The sequence below is a fragment of the Argiope bruennichi genome, chromosome 1 (assembly GCF_947563725.1).
Source record: "Argiope bruennichi chromosome 1, qqArgBrue1.1, whole genome shotgun sequence".
In the NCBI taxonomy this organism is placed as follows: Eukaryota; Metazoa; Arthropoda; class Arachnida; order Araneae; family Araneidae; genus Argiope; species Argiope bruennichi.
The window spans coordinates 116,887,055-116,907,240 of NC_079151.1; the positions used below are offsets into that span (position 1 = coordinate 116,887,055).

The 20,186-nt window shown below is 31.5% G+C and overlaps 1 protein-coding gene across 4 annotated transcripts in view; it reads left to right on the forward strand.

Moving 5' to 3' along the window:
* Positions 1-20,186, forward strand: part of LOC129961629 (uncharacterized) — a 114,806-nt gene that overhangs the window by 56,435 nt on the left and 38,185 nt on the right. The window contains exon 1 of one of the 4 annotated variants that reach the window (XM_056075173.1): positions 2,586-2,725. The exons of the other annotated variants lie outside the window; for them this stretch is intronic. The gene's annotated coding sequence lies outside the window, so the exon portion shown is untranslated. Of the gene's footprint in view, positions 1-2,585; positions 2,726-20,186 lie in introns of those variants that run through there. 4 annotated transcript variants of the gene reach the window in all.

Consider the following 20,186-nt stretch of genomic DNA (forward strand, 5'->3'; position numbering starts at 1 on the left):
CACGCCACGGGGTGCTTGTGCTACTGTACCACTCGAAGAAAAAAAAAAGTTAAGACAAATGTCCCCGTGTCTATTACCATGCTGCACCTGACATTGAACATGGCGTGCTTGTGGTCATTGGGTGTTAAAACACCCCATAAATGATTAACCGAATGATTTTGTGTCACCTCCCACAAGATTTCTTTTGTCTTCGTGTCTAATTTCTTGAGTCATTTTCGGGGAAAATTGCGTTACTACGTTTGTATGAAACGTCTGTTGGGAATTTACGGGAAATGGATTAAGGTTATAATCGGACAGAGAAAGCGAGTTTTAACCTCTTGCTTGTTAAATTCCTTTCATTATTTAATTTGAAAAACAAACTCTGTATCTGAGAATGTACTGGTTTGTTCCATCAGAAGCTTTATAAAACATTTGAAATGCTTTTGGATTTTAAATAAATTTTCATATCAAATGTGATAAATAATTTAGTCCACTTCACTAACTACTTGAATGATACTCTGTTTTGTTTCGTCTAAGATTTCATTGAATAACCGAAATTACTTAACCCCTTAACTGTTTCATTTTCTTTACTATCTAATAAGATGACACCTTCCATTTTGGGAATATTTTCTTATTTTGATTCAAATAGAAATCCATTGCATACTTGACTTATCTATGTATTTGAAGTAATTTTAATATTGAATTATAATCATCATGAATGGCTTATTTTTTTGCTTGCAACTATCAAAATTCGATAAATCGATGCACGTATGGCACTCGGGCAAAACAGTTAAGTGGTTAATATACATTACTTCAAGATATATTAAGCAAGTTTTTATATCTAAAAAACTAAGTTCATCCTTACATGGCAAAGAGATTAAATCTGTTGTTTCAATTTAATTTCGAAACCGCTTCTGCTTCTTTTAGTTGGTTCTTGTATTATGATGTGCAATGCTTGTCATACCATACACATACCACATACATGCATTCAATACCATACAACATTTTATTCATATAATTTATTGTATTTTGATCTATTTTATAGCGGATAGATATACTTCGTCTAAAATTTGATAAAAATCTATATTTTTAGTGTTAAGACTGCATACCAAATTTCATCCATCTGCCCTTTTCTGATTCACAAGAGAATAGACAGATAGACAAATATAGATCCAAAAATTGATTCTATCTTTCATCTCAGAGAGATCTCTAGCATGGAATGTCATCAGATTGTCGATATCTATTTTCTTTTTTCTTCCCTTTTTTTGGGGGGGGGGGGTGATTTCGATCGAAGCTTTCTATGTATATACAGAAAATATGAGAAAACAAAATTTGAGAGTGAAAATTTGATGAAACCCTTCCCTATATAAAATATTTATTTTAATGCAATCTATATATTAAAAAAATTGACAAAAAAAACCCAGTCCTCCAGTTTCAATCACTGCTCCAATTTCGCAAATCTTTATTTCATTTGAAAGCTAGGGAAATTTAGACATCTTATCAATAGTGGACTGTGGACACTATTCTATTTTTTCGTGAGGAACGTCAAAAACACTACCTAAATGTAAAGTGTCTATGGAGGGGGAGAAACCTCGAAAGCGTTTCCAAGCACTGTGCCAGTTTCGTTAATATTTTTTAAAAAAGGCAATCCTCCAACTTCAATTACTGCTCCGATTTCGCAAATGCTTATTTCATTTTAAATTTCGGGTAATTTAAATATCTTATCAATGGTGGACTGGGGACACTGCCCCATATTTACCAGAGGAAAAGACAAAAACATCACTGGGGAGGAAAGAGGAGCTTCGAAAGAGCTCCCAAGCTCCAACCACGGTACATATTTCGCCACATTTTATTTCTTTTGAAAGGTCACGATGTCTGTTTTCTAACGGTCACTTATCCCCTCCCCACCATTTCGAGAAATATTACAAAATAAGAACTTGGCCCAAACCCCAACCTCTGCAACAGGATCAGTTATTATATTCTCCAATTAATTTCCCACCTTTGTGTGCACAGCTAATGAATTGGAATGTATGTGCTCAATGTGCATAATTTAAAATAGCATTTTTATTTGACTTTATAAGATGTAATCTAGATCTAGTTAATGCAATTAATATGATGGTGGGAATAGTAGTCGCCGAGGCAGCTAATTAATTTTAAAACCGACCAAAATAGCCAGAAAAGTTCAATTTCATTCAGTTTCAAATATCTCTTAGTAACGTGAATTGCAATTCTCCTCCAAGGTCATAACCACAGCGAATTAATCTAAGCTAGACTGAATGTCGTTCCTTCTTCGCGTGCTTAATTTGCGGGAAGCCTTTCATGTTCCCCTTTCAGAAAAAGATCGGATTGGGCGAACAAAATTAGAAAGCTCACCCAGGAGGATTTAAAAACGAAAGATGATCATGAAAAAAAATAATGATGTTGAAAAGTTTGTTGGCTTCTTACTGCGCGGACGTGGTTGCTCGGATATAAATAACGGAATTAAATGCTATTACCGCTGTATTTTGCACGATGATATTATATAAAAGGTTATGAAGGAATGACATAGTTTCAACGCATTGTAAAACAAGTACGCAATATGTTTTTAGCTTTAATCGCCTTACTGAAAATGGTTTTAAATAATATTAAGGATTGCAAAGGAATTTAAATATATAACCTTCAGATATGTATAAAGTCCATGGGTAAAGTCTCGGTTTGGAGACAGAAGGTTCCTGGTTTGAAATTACGTAAATCTGCTAGATATGTGGTAAGTTAAATGTCATTCCCCTGTGTATTGTGGGAATTTAGAGAGGTAGAGTGGTAGTTTAGAAGTCCTTCTCATCATTTGATCATGGCTCAAAATTATGTAATCCGTCCCAGAATATGATCCCCGGTCTTCATAAACAGAGTAAAGATCGGTCGTTCGAAATTTCTATAACCATGTTTGTCACACAATCACATGGATCTATAAACATGTTTGTCACACAATCATGAATAAACGCGTATGATTTTTTTTTCAGGTTTGGCATGAAAGTCTCTTTCATAATGACTAAAGGACTTTTGTTGTTACATTATTACATTATAATGTCTACTAGGTGGACTCACCCGGCTTTGACGGTATTCCCTACGAAGAACTACTGACCATTAACAACAAAAGTCCAATGCTGCTGGTGTCCCTGTTTAATAGGTGCATGGACTTGGGTCATTTTCCTAGGCCATGGAGAAAAGCGAAGTTGGTACTTCTCAGTAAACCGGGCAAAGACACTAGTGACTCGAGGTCCTACCGTCCGATTTGTCTGCTCTCTACAATGAGTAAAGTGTTGGACAAACTGGTCTCCCAACGAATTCTGCACCACTACTATGAGAGCAACTTGTTGAACACGTTTCATCACGGTTTCCGGGCTGAAAAGTCCTATGAAACCGTGGACTATGCCCTAAAAACGGTGGTGTTGGAAAAGATTCGGGAGAACTAGGGAGTTTGCATGATTTCATTGAACTTGGTAGGAGCTTTTTCAGCTGACTCAGTCAGCTTGCCCAATGAATATATTCAGGTTGGTGAGAAGCTACCTCAGCGACCGTTAGGTGTTATTCGATTCTTCGGCAACAAGAGTAGAACATCAGGTTGAAAGGGGATGTCCACAGGCATCGTGTAGTGATCCCTTATTTTGGAACATCGTGGCGGACTTCCTACTGAATGAAGAATACCCCGAGAAAACGTATGTCCAAGCATATGCGGATGACCTCGTGTTAGTCATCTGGGGCTCTAACAGGTCTTCGATATAGAAATAGACTGATTCTTTTATTTTGAAATAATGTAACTGGAGTCCTGCTTTCATCGATTGTGTTTTTTATGTGCTTAATACTGTCTGTAAAAGCAAAATTTACTGAGACCAATTTCAATTGTTAATTTTTAAGTCCACCGTGGTCTGCTGTGGCCTAGTGGCAAGAACGTGACTTCGAAGCTGGAAGATTCCAGGTGCAGAACCCTACTTCATTAAGGATCCTTCATGGATGCTGGTTTGATACACAATAAATTTGACTAAAATGGGCCAAACGGCTTTCTCGTTGGGGTAGTGTGAAGTTTGGAGAAGTGGATATTAACTGCAACGTCTGCTTCGTTCTACGACCGTCCCTTAAAATTATGAGTTTCGCCCAAAATAACCTTACTGTTGATTTGAAACGAGGTATTATTGTAAATAAATGAAACTTGAAATCAAAATCTTTAGTAGAAATTCCACATTATAACTTGTTTGAATTATCTCTTTCTCTCTCTCTCTCTCTCTCTCACTCTCTCTTTGCCTCTTTTTTTTTTTTTTTTTTGCATAAAATATACTTGTCAGCTACGTTAAGATACTAAGACAGTATTTATGCTCCAAAAATTAGACTGGTAAAGAAAAACCATAGTCTCTACGTAGATAGTTATTACGTAGATAGTAGATCCTATTAGATAGTTTCTAATAGGATTTTTTATATTTTCATTTTTTGGTAGTGATGCTATAATGATTTTTTTTAAATCTTTGTAGTCACAAATAAGCATAAATAAATAATTAAAATTTTTTCTATCAACTTATAACTGAACGCTTGTCATTACGGGGAAGTTTTTAAGAGGATACAATAAGGTACATTACATTTAACAAAATAGATCTAAAACGCTTTTGCGCATGGTTGAATACCGATATTCTATTAGTCATGCAATTTGTTCCAGTTCTTAACTATGACGTCATTTGAGGTTCTCGTGACATGTAAGACGTGCTCTTGGAGTGAAAATTAGGATGTTTAAACTGAAAAAACCCACACCATCTTTTTTTTTTTTAATTTTGGTTTAGGTTTAGGTTTAGATTTAGAGAACAATGTTAATAGTTTTTATGGTCCTTGTTGCAATTATGATAAAAATGCATTCGGAAGAACTGGTTTGTGATATTTCTAAATTGAAATAATGACTTTGAACGATCAGTTCTTATAAATTGTACATACTTATTACGAGAATTATTACTAATATCATTAAATATTATTTTTTATTCATGTTTCTTTAAAATTAAAGTAATCTCTACTACAAAGAAATCCAAACTATAAATACTGAATCAAAGATTGTTTCCCCTATCGATATTCTCACATATTTGCATAATATGACTGGTTTCGTGTTTTGCTTCGTAATGTAATTGTAACAAATGAATGATTTGATTGAATAATGATATTAGTTTGAATTTTATCGTGATAATAAAACATTGCTATGGATTATATGTGAAATTTTTTTTAAATAATTTATTAAAACAAGAAAAAAATTCCACAGGAACGAAAAATCGTAATATTAAGAAGTTTTTTTTTTTATTATTATTATTTTTTTTTTTTTTTAGCTTTAAGACAGTGTATAAATCCTTTTTGTAAAATAACATTTTCGGGAAATATAGCTGAAAAACATCAAAAACTTTCTGAATTTTCAATTAACTTTTAATTTAATTATCGTTAACAATTTTGGAAATTTCGAAAATTTGAGAATGATTTTATTCTTATCTTGAAGATCTTGTATACCAAATTTCATTAATACCGGATAAAAATTATAAACTTTTATAAAAGTACATTTAAGTAATCATTTATTTTTAGATATTTAGATTACTTTCGAATCAAATTATCGATTGATATCTTAATATCGATTTCAAACAACAATAGTTATTTATGACTGTGCTCAAGCGAATGAAATTACTAACAGAAATACAATGGAAATGAAAAATTATAATCCTTTCAGAAGGAAAGGAATTTTTGTATTGGTGAGAAATTCTTTGGAATTTTTCTCTGCTACCTCATCTCTCGCTGAACAAAGGAACCAAACGATAATTTAAAAAAAAAGAAAACGTTTCAAGAATCCAGAACATAGCTCAAAGAGAACTATCGCTCACCCGTGACATTCTTCAGCTGACTTTTCCTTGATTTTCTTCTTTTTGCCTTCTTATTCTTCTTCAAAAAAAAATTTTTCAAATTTTTTTTTTCCGGTTATGACGAATTAATGAAACGAATTGATAACACAGAAGTAAAAAGAAACAAACATAAGAATACTGTGAATAGTACGGAACATAAAAATTTCTCTTTTTAAAAAAATAGAGAAACTTTATAAAGAAAAAAAATTAAATTATTACTACAAATTATGTTTCATTCAATGGAAGAGCCAAATTATCAAATCAACATCAGAAAATACGAACCGTCCTCTAAAATGGAAACAAAATCTACGTCCTCCGTCAAAATATTCAGCAAGAACATTTCCTAGAACAATGGCACGACATATATTGGCGTCATCCTTGATAAGTATTTAACTTTTTAAAAACATATAAAAAATCAAGTTTAACTACAAAATTAGCTAAAGCTAAACTGTACCCAATTCTCAATCCAAATTCCAGTTTCTGATTAAAATAGTGAAAAAGACCGTTGATTTTATTTGCAATTCCATTTGGAAACACCAGACAAGATTCTCATCCAAGTCCTAGAAACACTACAAAATAAGACAATGAGACAAATTAGTAATAATTAATAATTAGTAATTAGTAACCATCAAAGAATCATACAAAAAATTGTCGAATAGACTTTTTATAGATTGAATAAAGTGACGACGTATAATTAAAGAAGTTTAAAAACCTTCTATCCTAAGCACCCCAAGACCATTAAAAGACCTCGACGATTCGTCTGTGACTAGACTACAAGTTCTTTTTACTTTACCACACCAAAATGACTCTGTGACCCAATCTTTGCCGATTAATTCCATTATGTTAGTCATATCACTGACTCACCGACGAGCCCGAAGGCATACGGATAATAAATACTGAATGATCGGACCGCCGCAAGCGTAACACTGGCAGTAATTGTGGTTGAGTCCTAAGGGACATCACTGGCCACGATACAACCCTTCCCGAAGGAAGTACGTCCCGTCATCGATGGGAGGAGCCAGACTCCTACCTTTTCGTGCACACTCCAGGGTGACGAGATCAGCCATGTCGGAAGCATCTCATCCTCATTTCGAGGTGCCCCCGGGGGAGGAGTAATTTCATTGTATAAAACACACTGTTCCCTCTTTTTCTTTTTCTTCTTTTTTGTTTAAAATTTTTATTAAACTTCAGTACTTTTTATACATTATTAATTTAACAAATGAACATCTTACCATGTAACTATATGGTAAGATGTTCTGTAAACATGGAAATAAGAAACATGGTTACATGTTTCTGTACTTTCAGAAACATGTAAATTCGATAATTCAAAAAGGGCAGTAACTGAAATATATGATATTTGGTATGGAATTTTGTGACTATAAGTGCAATTTTGCATCAAACTTTTGTTTGACGTTGAGAAAAATATGTCTGAAGCCTAAATTTTATTTTCGAATACTATTAACCGCACAGCAAGGATGAATCGCCAAATAACTCGTCAAGGATGAACGATACACTCAAGAAAAATGCTACATTCAAGCCAAAAATTAATATTTCATAAATATTGTACGCCAATGCTATGTAAGGCGTTCCCTGGAATGACATCTTTATTAAAGAATATACGAGAAAGTGTTGGGAAGATTACTTCTGCTGGTTAAATATCAATTTTCAGTTATACGTGCCTTAAATTTCAGTACAGTGTAAAGGGCCTTATATAAAAAAATTATCTTTGGTTGGAAATTTGTTAGTTGGTAAATCTTCATATCATCAATTGCTGCTTAATCATCAATACTAAAAGGCAAGATGATTTTTAAACTAAACAAAGTAATAAAGTAAAATTTGACGAAATAAAATTTCGCAATATATTTCTTTTTTTTATTGGATCTCACCTTATTTCGAATCTCAAAAAATATCTCGCACTAGATCGTAACAAATAACACTCGAAACAGCAAATAATTCATATCATTATGATACATTCCGAGTATGGATGCAGTATCACCCTGGAAGCATATTATGTGCAAGAAGCGATAATATTTGTATGCGATGACCTCCGTTTACATCGCATACAAGTGCAGAAGAGACCGCAATTTTTCCCTTCAATGGTTTTACGATGAGATTTTTGACAGGGATTTCTTTGACACGCGTAAACTTAGGAAAGGGAATCTTAGGTATCTTTAAAAGAATGCTGTAAGCATTAGGGATTTTTATTTCTTCACTTGGAGTGTGTGAAAATGCTGAAGTGAACAGTTTTATGGGGCGCGTGTATAATTAATTAAATAAATAATGGAAATTATATCAGAAAATGAGAGAACAATTTAGAATGAAATTAATACGAACTAAATTAAAAAATTAATTAGGAATTAAATTATATTAAGCGATATCATTACATCTATTTGAAATCGCTAAACAACGGTGAGATTTATTAACTACAACTATACCTTTTGATATGGAATGGCAGCCCTTGTTTCCCTTTTTCCACGAAAATAATTGTCAATTTAGCCAAGATTATAGTTAAAGATTCACTGCTTAAACTAATTTTCATTAGCAAAGAATCCATAAATTTGTTTTTATTTTCGAAACTTCAAAATTTGGGTTTAATCTGCTTACCCTATCATATACATCCAGCAGCCATTTTACATTCTGGCACTAGCGATTAGACACCCTTTGGAGCATGGAAATTTTGATGCGCGATGTCTTGCACAAGGGACGATATACAATAGGGGATATTCTAAAATGTAATTCAAATTTTTATATCCCACCCGTGATCTCCTGTTATATGGATAATTAGTATAGTTAAGTAACTTTAAGATCCCTTATTTAGAATTTCGAATTGCAATTTATGTTCGTTTTATTTGCTAAAATATTAATTATTAATAACAGTAACTTAACTTGGAATTACAGCAGTTTATAGCATAAAAAATAACGAGAAATAATTTATAAAACCTAAAAATGATTCTTTCGCATCTCCAGGGACAACCAACATCCCTCCTCCTCCATTAACTCGAAGTAGACCCCATTTTTGCCTCTACTTCCGGCTTAACATATTTACATTTCCTGGACTCTCCCCTTTCCGAAGGGGTTGGTCGTTCCGCACAATAACCCCCGGGTGCAATTAGTACCCACCATTCATATCTACGCAAGTACATTCTAGAATTTAATGACTTGTAGACACAAGCAAACTGCGTGCGTGTCATCACTTCAACAAATGCGTCTTCCCTTTTTTGATATGTGTTTACTTAGCGTTGCCATGTGCGCTACTCCACACGAATGTTGGAAAATGAAGTACAAATGAGGACATATTCATATTTATTGTTTAATTTTAGGTCCAAGCGTTTCTCCATGATCCAATTCGACTCTTTGAAACATCGGTTTCTAAAGGTTTAGTGAGAGTAATTCCATTATCTTTTGGCGAGAGAAATGTGACTAAAATATAATTTACGTTGATCTCTAGAGAAATCTAACAGAATTGGTGTCATCGAATATTAGTATTAAAAAGAATTTTAGGATGGAAATTTAATTAACAATGCTAAATAATTAAACTAAAGGAAAAGCAAGTAATAAAAATACAAAAAAGTAATAAAAAGTAAAGTAATAAAAATACAAGAAATAATTCTGAAATTTTAATTATATTTATTATACAGCAGACGACTTTTCTTTGTCAAAAAATATGTTCTTTTATATTTCATAATTGTTTGAATTAAATACTTTTCTTAAGGTTTTTTAGATAGTTTATCAAAGTAGAACAATTATTTTTTTCCAGTAGAATTCTTCTTTTATATAAGGAGTAATATATATATATGATCTTTATATGATATATGATATATTATGATATATATATATATATATATATATATATATATATATATATATATATATATATATATATATATATATATATATATATATATATATATATATATATACAGTGGCTCAAAAAATTGAGAGTACACCTTACTTTTACTTCATAAATCCGACTTTCAATATAAATAACACATTACCGGGAAGTGCAAACATGATTTTATTTTTACACATAACAAATGGTTTAATTTAGAGTAAAAATAAAGAAAAATCAACGAAAAACTTCTAAATTGAAAAGTTTCAGAAGCATCTTAAATGAACATACGCAGAATTTTGCCTCAAAAAATTGAGAATACACCAATGAAATTTTTGCAATATCACGCATAGAAATAAAGTGTCACTATTAAATTGCATGTGTTTTGGCTCTTATAATGACCTCTAAACGTCATGGTACCGATTGGACCAATTTTTGGTGGTATTTGAAGGTATTTTTCCCCATTCTTCTTGCAGCACTTGTTTTAAATTGGTTTTTTCTAATTGTGTGTTTTTGAACCACTTTTTCGGGTATGGCCCACGAATATTCAATGGCATTGATGTCGGGGTACTGTGCTGGTGTGTGTAACTGCTATTTACAATGAAAAAGACACCATATTTTGATGTTACGTGTATTCTGTTTGGAGTCGTTGTCTTACTGGAAAATGAAATTTCCATCTAAACCCAAATTTTTTGTACTTTCCTTTAGATTGCTGCCAAGTATATCCAAGTAAACCGTATCATTTATAATGCCATCTATAAAAATTAAATTTCCTACCCCGGATGAAGCCATGTAACCTCAAATCATCACGGAGTCACCATCATGTTTAACTGTAGGACGTAAATTTTTTGGATACAAAGCAGTATTAGGCTTTCTCCATACAGTAAGATGGTTGTCACTGCCAAAAATGTTGAGGTTTCTTTCATTACTAAATATAGATTTCTTCCAAAGGTTATTGGTCTTCAATTGATGATTTTTGCAAACTTCAAATGCTTTTTCTGAATTTGCAAGCTGATGAACGGTTTCTCTCTAACAATGCGACTTTTATATCCAGCTTGTCTAATGGCATTTAGCACAGTTTCAGCACTTATACTTCTGGCTATGATTTGAAAAGTTTCTGCAACAAGTTGGATGAACCATATGGTAGCAGCAATCTAAAGGAAAGTGTTAAAAATTTGGGTTTAGATGCAAATTCCATTTTCCAATAAGACAACGACTCCAAACGTAATACACGTAACTTCAAAATATGGTGTCTTTTTCATGGTAAATAGCAGTTACACACACCAGCACAGTACCCCGACATCAATGCCATTGAATATTCGTGGGCCATACCCGAAAAAGTGGTTCAAAAACACAAAATTAGAAACAAAACTCATTTAAAACAAGTGCTGCAAGAAGAATGGGGTAAAATACCTTCAAATACCACCAAAAATTGGTCGAATAGGTACCATGACGTTTAGAGGCCATTATAAGAGCCAAATGACATGCAATTTAATAGTGACACTTTATTTCTATGCGTGATATTGCAAAAATTTCGTTGGTGTATTCTCAATTTTTTGTGGCAAAATTCTGCGTATGTTCATTTAAAATGCTTCTGAAAATTTTCAATTTAGAAATTTTTCGTTGATTTTTCTTTATTTTTACTCTAAATTAAACCATTTGTTATGAGTAAAAATAAAAACAAGTTTGCACTTCTCGGTAATGTGTTATTTATATTGAAAGTCGCATTTATCAAGTAAACGTAAGGTGTACTATATATATATATATATATATATATATATATATATAGTTAAAAACTTAATTTGGTAATTATTTTTATTCGAAAGATAAAAATAATAGCTAGGAAATCTGGGAAGTCATGCATTGTTCTCTAAAAAAGAAATGTTATCATGTTATCGTTAAAATACGATTATATTAATTCTCAGACGCATTGCATTTGCACGGTACTTCGTTTGAGTGATTTTAAAGTGAAATCGAGTAAAACCTGATTCTTGGTTCTTACTTTATGGAAACATAGGAAGTTCATTTCTTTCCAATCTCTAGAGTCATTTCCAGAGCAATTGATTATTATTTTATTTCTTTCTTTCTCTTTTTTTCTCCTTCTTTTAAAAAAATGAAATTAAAAAAAGTTAGACAGAGATTATTATTAAAAGAAAAATAAGATTTCAGTTACCCTAGTTTTCTTTTAAAATGGAAAATAACAAATATCCTCTCAAGTGCACTTAATGTTCTGATTTTTGATTTTCACTTTTATTGATAAATTGTAATTAGATATAGGTATTGAGTACAAAATCATTTCAGCAATGTAAGTAAGCCATTTAATTGACCAGTTTTCTTTTCATGCATGTTTTTTTAATCAATTTAATTGGGATATCTTTTTTTAAGAGATCTTTATTTTCAATCAGTTTTATTGATCAATATTTTTTCAGAAATCTTTCGATTTGTTTGTTTCATTCAATTACTGACATCAATGATTTCATTCAGTTTAATTGACCAATTTTCTTTTTATATAGGCTTCTTTTCAATCTGTTTAATTAACCATTCTTTTTTTCCTAGGAATTTTTATTTTCAATCAATTATATTGAACACTATTCTTTTAGGGATCTCTCAATTCCTTTGACTCATTGAGTAATCGACATCAATGATTTTATTCAATTTAATTGATTACTTTTATTTTTAGATATATTCCTTTTCAATTTGATTGAGAATCTTTTTCTTTAAGGGACTTTAATTTCAATCAAGTTAATTGGATGCTATTCTTTTGGGAATTTTTCGATATCTTTGATTCATTCAGTCATTGACATCAATGATTTCATTCAGTTTAATTGACTATTTTCCTTTTTATGTATGTTTCTTTTAAATCAATTTAATTCATCACTGCTTTTTTTAAAGATATTTGTTTTCAATCAATATAATTAAACAGTATTTTTTTTTAAGAAGTTGACCACTTCTTTGACTCATTCAGTCATTGATATTGATGATTTCATTCAGTTTTACTGATCAAACTTCATTCTTCGTCTCTTTCTTAATTCTTCTTCAATCTTCTCTTTTACAGTACAAATTTAAAAGTTTTTTAGGAATTTTTTTAATTTTAGTTAATTTAATTTAATTGAACACTCTTCTTTTTTTACGAATATTTTTAATGATCAAATTTAATCTTAAAACAGATTTGCAAAATCCAGAATGTTTGAAAATAAATCATTAAAACGATCAACCCCATTAGGAAAAAGTTTTTGGAAAATGATGAAGTTTTTGAAAAATGGAGTTCATCAAATTTATTGAATGGTTATCAAATTGTAAAAATTCGTTCAAATGTATATATATCCAAAGATAACCCTTTCCCTCATATATGAAACATATCCTCATTAGATGATGTTTAGTAAGTAAAATCATGAATTACCAATTATTTCAAAAAGTTGGTAGCAGAAAAAAAAAAAAAAAACGAGAAGAAAGTATACAACACAAGAATACCTGTATCACGAAGTATTATAACATGAATAATTGCGAAAAGAATAATTCAGAAATCAATCATTGAATTCTAGAAAATTAAAAAAAAACATTTTTTTAAGAAAGAGTAAAACAAGAAAACGAGATAGTATATGGTGCATCAGATACTATTGTAAAATGAATCATGTACTCACATATAGTATATAGAGAGCGAATATTTAAACGCTTTATTTTTATAACGATTTCAATAAAGAATTTTGAAAAAAAAAAAAAAAAAGCAACTGTTTTTGAAATAAAAATTTTTGATAACAGCTCATTGTTTGAAATGAGAAATATCGTTTGCTACTTTAATTCTCCTTTTAAATATCAAAATGCATCAGAATAAAAATATTAGATACGGAAATTATTATAAAATAAATCACATACATATATATTTGTTGACGGCAAAGTTTGAAATTTGCTATTCTATAGAGTACCAATGCAAAATTGGTCAGCAATGCATGAAACGATTAATATTTCACATATTTCCTGGACATATTCCATGGAATGCCAAATGATAAATCGACAAAGTATGAAATACATCTCCGATTGACTCAGTTTTACTTCTTATTAGACATAAAATTAAATTCAATTAAAAAAATTATTTCCTTTCTTAGCCCAACGAATAGCCTAATATTTTATTGTAATAAAAAAGACATATATCTTCTTTTTGGACAACTTTAATTTTTTTTTTCGTATTTTGAATAAAAGCTTTTTAATGGCACACTTTCATTATTTCAAAATAGCATCTGTATTTTTGAGGAATGTAGATCTTTTAAACAATAGCCTGATAATGATCTTGGTTTTATACTTCGCCTGATTTCCATTTTTCATTCCATAGAATGCCAAGGTATTATATGCAATGTCAAAAGAAAGTATATATAATAATATTTCATACTTTATCTAAAAACGCCAGTCATTCTATAAAATGCCTAGGTATTCTATAGAATGGCTATGTTTTAAACATTGCAGGTAACATCTGTACAAAAAAACTCGGAACAAAAGCGTGGCATTTCATTCTATAAATAAAAACTCATAATAAAATAGCTGTTTTCATTATTACAACTTATTTTTCATCTTCCAAAATTCAAAATTATTTTTCACATGAGTTAAACTCGGTTAGAAACTCGGCTTCAAAAAAAAAAAAAAAATCGAAAATCTTTTTTACACTCTTACGTGAAATTACTTCTACACCTAAACTGATTCTTCCCGGAAATGTTTAATTATTTTTCGGAACTTAATTGCTTCAAACGAATTAAAATTTTTCCGTAATGAGCTGGAAGCTGCTTCTTTAAAACTGGCAATCTGTACAAATATTTTGAATTGTTAAACAAAAAAAAACAAAAAAACAAAAAAGAGAGAGACCGGAATTACCCGGAGAGAAAAAAGAGAAACCAGAAGAGAAATCTCTGAACTGAATTTCCTCATTTAATGCAATTTTTAACACCTGTTTAATTTTAGAACTTTATAATAACTTATTTTTAAATTTTAAGTTGGGAAAAGAAAATTTCTTCAAAAATATTATTTATTATAATTACAATCTTTGGCCAAATGAAGAAGTTTCAAAACAAGTAGCCTGTCCTGTAGAGATCCAATACACATAAATAAATTCTTTTTTATTATTAGTTGAGACGCTGAAAAATATGTTTCATTACTAATGAATCAAAATTGCAGAGAACTCCGTTTACTACTTAAACAGGAACTAAATTTATACTAAGGAAAAAGTGTTTAAATTATACAATTATTTGTTTTGTGAACGGATAAAGCCATAGCAGCATATAAAAGTAATGGGTTGAAAGTAAATATGCGTTACTAGAGTTGGATGATTCTACATCAACCTGATATTTTATATCAGGTACCAAAAATATCAACACATAAAACCTATACAGATTAAGAGTACTTGGCACTCGGTATCGGTTTTTGGATTCCATTGATAATCCCCTTAATCTCATTCATTTTTGATAAGGTGATATATATCGATCTGATACGAAGTATTAGAGCGATTTTGCCTTCCTATCACGGCAACGCTACTAACATTCGTGATGTCATTTTTTAAATATATATATATATATAATCTCTAACTATTACTACCCTTTATCCTTACTGCTAACTATATCTAAATCCCTTCCTTTCCTCTTTTCACCCATCCTTCAATCACTGTCAAAACCAAAGCCACCGGTACATCTCATCAATACCTACTAAGGATGAGCGAAATCCCAGTTATGAATCATATTTGTATCAATACCAGCTACCAGCCTTGCTGTAAATTCAAAAACTGATATCCATGGAGTACCCACTTATCGGCTATATCAGGTACAAAAGTATCAGGTAAAATCAATTATCAATATCAACCCGTACAGAGTCTAGTGCAAGATACCTGACTGGTCATCAGATACTTAAACAGGATACCTGATGGCCAATCAAATTCCAACCCTATTTTATGCACTATGCAATGTATCACTCGTTAAATCCCTAATAGTGAAATAAGGGATTTATAGTACTATGTATGGCTTATGATTTCTGTATGTAGCATAGTGTAGAACTTTCTAAAGTTCTACACTGTGCTGACTTTGGAATCAGAATCATTTTCTTCTTCCAATACCCCCTACATCTGACTTCACTCCCCCCCCCCAAAAAAAAAGGGTACAAAAGCTATCAGTGATTTAGCGAATTAAGACATGTCGTATTATGACAGAACGATCTAGAGGAATTCTATTTTTAAAAATTTGTGGATCGACGTGAACTTTGGCAGCAAATTCATTTCATTTCTGCTGTCTGGATAACTTCTGAAAGTTTTTTTCACTAAGGAAACCGCAACAATTTCCACAGGAAAACAATCTACCCCAAAATAATAGAATTAAAATAAACTTGCATCTCAAGAGTTTCGTACGCTTCAAGGTCGCTTTGATCAAGATGCCAAACTTCCTCTTTATCAGGGATCCCTGACGCAAGAACTTCGCTGGTTACATTAGATCAAGTTGGATTAACGCTGCTAAATTGAACTTATCAGCTTGTACGACTTCCTTATTTTCTTCTGTATTTATTACATATTCGCCGCCTTTGGCGACTGGCTGATTTGCCAAAATTAATATTTGCTGAAAATTTCAAATAAATATTCCGTAGTTAATATTAATGGCTTTCTCAACAACATATTCTCCACATTTTTGGTGGATATATAATTCACTCTATTTTAGAAGCCTTACTCCTTGAGCATGCGTCTCTCTAATTTTCTGTCTTCATCTTTACATCAGGGGAAAGAGCAGCAGCATTTAAAATTGTGTTTTCTTCAAAAATAAAACTTTTCACCACTGCTTGATTTTTAAGCATTTTATTAAAAGTAATCTCTTATACTGAAGCTTATTCAGCAAGGAAAAAATAAGGTGAATCTTCATATCTTGATCATTAACAATGGAAAAAAGCCAATATGAAATATTAGTAGCAAACAATGAGATGTGTTTTTATTGCATTTCAACAATGAAAGATATTGTTGTAAAATATGCTTACAACTTTTTTAATCATCAATTAAAAGTTTACTAATTAAATGACTTTTTAGAAAAGATAAGTTTTTGAATTCTAAAATGATGTAAAATCATATTTCTGCTTTAAATTTCTAAAATTCAAGAAAAATCTGTACGATTAGTAACCTTTTGGGTACATTTAACGTTCAGAACGATCCGTATTTATTTTAATTTATGTTTCCATTTTTCTTCTTTTTTTGTAATTCTAATTAGCTTAAGTTATCTCAGTATCATGTAGCAGTCTATATTATGAACAATAAGAAATAAATTAATTTTTACGTAAAAGCTACTGCCTCCACAAGTTCAAAAAATGAAATGTACTTCAAATACAAAAGTCGTTTTATATATATGCATAGTCAAAGGGTTAAATTGGTGTCATTAAAAAGACAATTAAAAAAAGTTTAAATAGTATTATAGTGGGTGTGTTGTAGTTTTCTAAGGAACTTCCCGATTTTAAATACACTATTTTAATCTTCACAAACACTTATTATTACAGACACGCATAGAAAATAGGTTAAAGAACAGTATGGTGGATTTATTCCACGGTTTCCAGCCGAAAGCATGCGGCTTTAGCGCAAAAGTTACGCATAGGGAAAAAATCGACCTCAGGGTGCAGGTCTGCCGTTCAACTGCTTGTCTTCTGTAAAACGCCACAAGGGGGCGCTCCCTGCTCAAAGGGAAAAAGATGCTACAGTATAAAATTTATTTGTCAGAAGTTAATAATTCACTCGATAAAACGCCAAGTTTGATTTAATTTTTATTAATTAATTTTTTACAAAAATCGCCCCATGGAACATATTCTCACACTCCAATGTACGTATGTGCCAAGTTTGGTAGCTCTAAGTCAAATGATATAGCCTGTAGAGCGGCAACACACACAGAAACTTATACACATCCATACATTCGTCTTTATTATTAATTGAGATGATAAATAATTATTTCAGCAACAGAAACAGAGGAAAGAAATTTGCTACAATATGCACTATCGGATTCTTAATTGCCTCTGACTGTTTCCATCATGGGAAAATTAAAAATAGCTTTTACTATCATATAAAACCTATATTATTTGATAATTGATTATATGATAGGAAGGAACATTAAGTCTAGAAACACGGTAATGCTCAACACCTCTAATAATATTTAGTATTTTGTGCTAAATTAACAAATAATGTTTTAAAGAATCTGCCATGTGATCTACATACACAATACACGTATGCAAGCTGGTTGTGAATTATGATTTGATGTTGATTGGCGTTGAATATAGAAGAAAGCATCGAGGAAGGAAAAAACGTATTGCTGAAAGAAGAATATAAAAATTATGATTTTGACCCTTTTCTATACCAAACAGGGGCTGTGGTGATGGAGAAAGTAACATCTCGAATTATCCATGGTTGATTTAGCAACAATTATATGTATTTTAATAAATTATGTTGAAGATAAGATACCAGAATGAATGACCATTATCCTTTCCTCTGAAGAATTGAAGGACGGGTCACCTATTTGACAAAAACAAAAATGGTTTTGATGAATAAGGATAATTTACGATTGGAAAGAGATAGATAGAAACTACCAGATCCTATCACTAAGTAGATTTTTTCTGCGCGTATAAAAGACATGAAAAAATGGATGGAATTGGAGATTAAATGTTGAAATGGTGTTTTGTGTTTGAAATGGGGGCTCTGTTTTCTACAATTAATATTAGTCCTTATTCATTTTAAAGTAAGTTTCTAAATCTTATATGTTACCATCTTGTGTTTTATAATGTTCGGCCATTTCTATTTTTATGAAGTTTCCTTTCCCGATTTCGCCAGGAAAAACTAGGGATAAAATGATTATAAATTATTTCAAAATGGAAGTATTAAATTGTTATGACACTTTATATGCGATTGTTCCATGAAACAGAATATATTTTTATTCAGACTTAAAAAAAATTAAAACAAGACAATACTTTGGGGGGCTTGGAAATGGCGATAAAAAAATTCTGAAGCAACAAGTAGCAATTTTTTATCATTTCAAATATATTCTCTTCAAATCAGTTCGCTGATGCGACTATAAACTATATTACATATTCCCAATTGCCTCATATTTTTCTGAGATAATAGGGAACATATAGGGGAAATTAGGAGTGTTGTTATAAATAAAAATGGTTAATTGATAAACTTATTTGAAAAAAAAAGTCATTGTTTAATGAATTCTCTGGAACGTGGTTATGCACTCACATAAATTACAGGTTTATTTTTCTATTAATTTCAAAACCAGATGAAACGAATAAAATCTAACAATTAATTCCAAAGATGAATGATTGACGATCAGATGGCATTGTAAACAGTCCCTAGTGAAAGCACAATTCAGTGAAACAGTTCAGATGAATTTTAATCACGAAATGTAAGTGGTAATATTCAAATATATATATATGTGTGTGTGTGTGTGTGTGTGTGTGTGTGTGTGTGTGTGTGTGTGTGTGTGTGTGTGTGTGTGTGTGTGTAGGCATTATTTTATGTGAAGCAGGATGCAGTTTTGAAAACAGTGAAAAGACTTTCGATTTCGTGATGTCGTTTTATTTCATTTTGAAGAAGCAGGCATATGTACAAGCGATGAGCACACACACAACACAGAACGACACAGAGAGGAATGAGGAAAAAGCTCTTGGACATTTTATCCCTGGTCTTATATAACCTGAGATTTCGATAGGGAAAATATTTCTTCATAGTGTTAATATATAATGAGATTTCCATAGGGATTTTCGCTACACGCGTCGAAGAGGCAGGGGAAACACAGGAATCTTTTAAAAAAGAATTTGTCTCGTCAGCGGTATTTTGTCCCTTCACTCGGAGTGTGGGAATGTTAGGCTTTTAGCCGATTCAGCAATTTTGCAAAGCTTCTCTTGAATTAATTAAGTAGAGAAAATGGAATTGGATCACGAAATAAGAGAATATTTTTAGAATGAAGTTACTATGGGCTAAATTAAGATAAAATCTTGGAAGTTAATTAGAATTGAAATCGGAGTTTAAAATATCATTATATATATATATATATATATATATATATATATATATATATATATATATATATATATATATATATATGGTCAAGCTAAATAAATGTAAACATCTTCTTTCCTATTTTGCTGTGTCCCACTGAGGAGGCACCTCGTCATTGAGGAAGAGAAACTTCCGGTAAGGTGGTTGGTTCTCACCACCCTTGTGAGTACACGAAAAGGTGGGGATCTGCTCCTTCCATTGATCCCGGAACGTAACCCCTTAAACCACAGTTCCTGCCAGTGTTGCTGTTGCGCCGGTCCGATCATTCACATATTTCCGTGTTAATTCGGGCGGATCGGAGTAGTCGGTTTAAAGTTCCTATTTTGCTGGTATCAACACCTCCTGATGCATGCGCAAACGCGTAGAGGGTTTTCATACCTAAGAACAGACTGCAAGTCTTAAGTAAGTCTTATTATTCAGGAACCCAACTCAACCGGTTAGT